Source organism: Psammomys obesus, unplaced genomic scaffold, assembly GCF_907164565.1.
Source record: "Psammomys obesus unplaced genomic scaffold, mPsaObe1.curated_primary_1811, whole genome shotgun sequence".
In the NCBI taxonomy this organism is placed as follows: Eukaryota; Metazoa; Chordata; class Mammalia; order Rodentia; family Muridae; genus Psammomys; species Psammomys obesus.
Window position 1 is genome coordinate 20,935,734 of NW_026596117.1, and position 5,191 is coordinate 20,940,924.

The following is a 5,191-nucleotide window of genomic DNA, read 5'->3' on the forward strand; positions in this document are numbered from 1 at the left end:
AGAAAGAAAGAAAGAAAGAAAGAAAGAAAGAAAGAAAGAAAGAAAGAGAAAGATCCCCGGAGGGTGTCTTCCGTCAGAGAGACCCCCTCCCAAGGATCAACGAGGCCATTCGGATGCAAACAGCAAGAGGCTTTTATTTTGATACTCAGGTACCCGGGGCGAAAAGTCATTCAAAAGACTTCCGCGCCCCCTAGATGGAAAGCTGGGGTTTTTATAGGGTTTTAGGGCAGAAGCACTGATACAGAAACGAGAGGGCATGGTTACAGGGGGCTGATTGGTACGTTTACACGAGACCACAATTTGCGTCAAAGTTTGGCAGGGGCACCAAGATTCCAGGAGCTGGGTGGTCAAGGGGGGTAGGATGACCCCTTGACGTGGCCCGCCACCTGTTATTTTGTTTTTCCCTATCTTAGCTGAAACAGTCTCACAGATATCTATGAGAGTGATTAACACAAACTGTTTTTAGTATGACTGGGGCAGCCTGACCACAGATATCCCAAGTGGGTGACACAGCTAGGATTTCTCAGTAATTTTCCAGTTTCTCATCTGGCCTTCAGAGTTTTACAAAACAGTGGTGTCTCACAAAATGGCATTAGCTATGTTTAACTTAGTGTGAGGCTGGGGTCTTTCAAAAGAAAGAAAGAAAGAAAGAAAGAGAGAGAAAGAAAGAAAGGAAAAAGAAAAAAGAGATGGAGGGAGGGAGAGAGGGAAGGAAGGAAAGAAGGAAGGAAGGGAGGAAGGGAGGAAGGAAGGAAGGAAAACAAAGAATGGGACACTGCAAACAGCAAGGGGTCACCTGAGCATGGTTGGTACAATTTTAACCCAACACTGGGGAAACTGAGGCACAAGGATTAAGGACTGAGAGTTGAGGATAGCCTAGGCTACATAGTAAGTTTGAGTAAGGACCACTAAGGAAGGAAAAGAAAAAAGGAAGTCTGGGAGAGAGGAAGAGAGACTAAGAGGGAGACAGAGAGGCCTACTTCAGTTAAACAATCATTAAACAATCTCCCCTCCCCTACAAGTCTGAGGAGAACCAAATGTGTGGCCTGAAGCAAGTGGGTAGATCCCTAAACCCTCCCTTCCTTTCACTGGATTACCAGAAGCTAGGTTTATTCTTCCTGGCAGATTAGAGGCTGCTTCTCCAGAATCTAAATTGCTACAGAGAAAATACCTGTATGTGCTGGCACCTTGAGAAAGTCCTCCACCCAAGCTGGTTAGCTACCTCATCAATCTAAAAATAAACTTAGGAGCAACAAGACAAGCCCACTCACACCCAGCTTTCAATCAGATTTGCAACAAGTCCACTAAAAACCAAAGCAAATATCCATCAGACCTCTAAGGCTTAGAGGAAAGCTTCCAACAATAAAGACTGACACCAGAACAAACTGGAGGCAGAGAAATAATCTTAGAGATGACAACGATCATCCAGGTAGTAGAGGAAAGTTTTGAAAAGTAAATTAATATCCTCTGGGAGGTAAGATTTTACACCAGAGGACTCAAATCCTGTACAGAGGAAAGAAATTGAGGGGTTGGGGTGGGAGGGGAGCTAGAGAAATCTGATGTGGAAAAAAGGAAGAATGAGGGAAAGGGCTGGATTGTAGATCAGTTGGTAAAGTGTGGGTACAAAGCACTGAGTAGAGCCCTGCCCACGTAAACTAGGCCTGGAGGCCCGCGCTTGAAAACTTGGCACATTGAGAAGTAAACACAGGGGGATCAAAAGTACTCCAGTCAACCTCAGGAACACAAAGAGTTGGGGGCTAGTCTGAAAGGAGTTGTTTCTCCTTCTTCTTCTTCTTCTTCTTCTTCTTCTTCTTCTTCTTCTTCTTCTTCTTCTTCTTCTTCTTCTTCTTCTTCTTCTTCCTCCTCCTCCTCCTCCTCCTCCTCCTCCCCCTCCCCCTCCTCTTCTTTTCTTCTTCTTCCTTGTCTTTCTCCTGTTCTTTTATTCTTCTCCTCTTCTTTTTTTTCCTAAAAGCAGGATCTCACTCTAGGCCAGACTGGCCTGAAACTCACTTTGTAGCCCAAGGTGATTGTTGTAGTAAAATAAAAATGGCTGTTGGGCTATATAATTGTTTATTATTATCTTTATCTTTATTGTTATCTTTATCACTGTGGTCTTATCTAACCCACCATCACAAATAATAAGACACAGATACCTGTTAGATCTTATAATTGCCTTTTTACCTTGGGCTAGGCAGATATTTCATTTACACTGTCTCAATAACCTCACCATTTACCTCCCAGCCCCCATCCAATGCCATCCTCCTTAACCACCCTCATCTGAACTATCTTCCATCCATAATCCCATGATACTTGCTTGTATTCTTCATCTGGGTCTTTTCACGTCATTATTGGAGTCCTTCCTTCAGGCCCTCATGATTTCTTTTCCACGCTAACCAATCCTGGCCTCCTCCTTCCTCTTCTCTGTCCAAAGCCTGGGAAACTTAGCCACACCTACCACATTTTGCCCTGCCCAGGCATACGCAGTTTAATCAACCAATCAGACATGCCTTAGGCAGGTTTGCAAAACAAGGACAGATGTAACAGATTTTGAGGGCCAGTAACACATATTGGACCAACCTGGAACAGCACTTTTAAATTCTTGGCAATCCTCCTAATCCTCCCTTCTTGGTGTTAACCCTATTCACATTTTGTAAACACTGGGTTAAAGAAGAGGTGTAGGGGGAGCAGGAAGGAAGAGAGAGAGTTTTTAAACTTTCAAAGGGGAGAAAGAAGAGAGCAAGGTTCACCCACAAAATTGTGAATTAGCATATAATTGAACTTCTCCATGACAGAAGACAAGGAGCGGTTCGTTGCCCATAAACTTCAGAATTAAGAATTATTTTAACTTAGAATATGATACACACAATGTCCAAAGTTTTCACTTCCGTGTCCCACTTTCAGGATGATGCTACAGGATACATGTAAGCAAAGAGAGCAAAAAAAGCAAAGGGAAAGTCATCAAACCAGGACAGAGTACTATAGAGACAAATGTTGTGCAGGAGTCTAGCCAAAGCTAAGAAAGGGCCAACAAGCGAGCTTAACAGAGTCAAAGGAGAGAAGTGCCTCCTGCAGGCTCTGACCTCCATGCTCACACACAAAATAAGACAGTACAGGGGCTAGAGACATGGCTCAGTGGTTAAGAGCACTGTCTGCTCTTCCAGGTTCAACTCCTAGCACCTACATGGCAGCTCACAACTGTTTGTAACCCCAATTCCAAGAGGTTTGACACCTTCACATTGATACACATAAAATAAAAAAAAAAATAAGATAATGCATAAACGTAATACAACATTTAAGCTGAGTGGGACAGGGACCTCCAAGAGCTGGAGCTGTGGGAAAGTGTACAGAATGGTGTGAAAATGCAGTTCATAGCCATTGCAAAATGGGGAAGACTTCTGAATCTGGTTAGAGATCAGTGCAAACAAGGGGGAGGGAGAAAGTTGCTATCATTCTTCTTCAACTCAAGGTTCAGGGACAAACAATATTTATATACTAGTGGTATATATTCCTGAAATTCAAGGAGGTAGCCCATTTTCCAAATTTAGGGGGGAAAATCTACAGATAAAAATATCCTATACAGTAATTATAAAGCCAGGGCCTCATGTAACCCAGGATGTCCTAGAATTCACTGTGAACTGGAGGATGACTTTGAACTCCTGAACTTCCTGTCTCTACTTTCTAAGTGCTGGCGTTACCCGGCCCAGCTTCATTACTTTCTTAATTATTGGTATACATGTGTTATTTAGTATTTGCATTTATTCAGGACAAATTCTTGGAAGTGGAATTGTCAGATCAAAGATAACTCCACTCTCCTCTTTTGTGAGGCAGTTTCTAAATTTTTTGTTTTACTTTTATTTGTGTCTGTGTGCTTGCACGCATGGATACTGGAGATTACCAAAGCCAGCAGAGGGTGTAGCATCCCCCACGGCTGGAGGGTGGTTGGGAGCCCCCTGAAGTGAGTGCTAGGATCCGAACTCTTGTCCTCTAAAGGAACAGAAAGCACCTTAACTGCTGAACTCTCTCTCCAGCCCCTTGAGGTAGCTTCCTACCTGGATAGCCCGGGCTGACCTCTGGCTCACATTATTCTACCTCGGTCTCCAGAGTGCTGGAATCAAGGGCAGCTATAACTCTAGATTTAAATGAATAACATTACAGTCTTAGCTGTACACCAAGGACTCACTTTAGGCCACACCTTGGGGGCAACTTGTAAAATCAAATGGAGGCCCAGAAGGAAGAATGAAAGTTGCATTTATCTAATATTTTGGGAACAAACTGGATGCTTTATAAAAATATCAATTAAGAGAATCTAAAACGGGCAACCTCAAAGCTCTACCTCAGTAGTTTAGTGGTGTTCATGGGAGGCTGTTGTTTTAGAAAGCCAGTGTCTGATGACTTTGTGAAGAACACTCAAGGCCAGAAATAATGTTTTTGAATTAAAGTCAGAAGAAGTGTGGTGTCTTGGTTAGGGTTTCTATTGCTGTGAAGAGACACCGTGACCACGGCAACTCTCATAAGGGAAAACATTTCACTGAGGCTGGCTTACAGCTTCAGAGGTTTCCTAGTTTACAGTTTCATAGTCCATTACGGTTATGGCAGGAAGCTTGGTGGCATTCAGGCAGACACAGGGCTGGAGAGGTAGCTGGGAGTTCTACATTTGGATCCGTAGGCAACAGGAAGTGAACTGACACACTAAGCTTGGCTTGAACTTATAAGAACTCAGTGCTCAACTCCCCCCCCTCCCCCCACCGTGACACACGTCCTCTAACAAGGCCTTAGCTGCTTCAACAAGGCCACAACACTCCCTATGGACTAGTGGGGTCCATTTTTATTTAAACCATCACATGTGCTGACTCACATGATATACCAGCACTTAGGAGGTACTGGCAAGAGAGTCTGGAGTTTAAGGCCAGTCTCTGTGTGATACAGAGACCCTTGCCTCACGGAAGGCTACTGTTTTAGAGCAATCTTCTTGACAGACCAGACCAAAATAAAAAAGGGGGAGGGGGAGAGGTGCTTTGTGCCAATCTCTGGGGAGCCTAAGGCAGGAAGACTGCTTCTAGTTCTAGGCCAGCCTGAGTTGCATGGTGAGTTCAAGAAAGCCTGAGCTATATAACAAGGAAAAGAAAGTGGGAAAAGAAAGAAAGAAAGAAAGAAAGAAAGAAAGAAAGAAAGAAAGAAAGAAAGAAAGAAA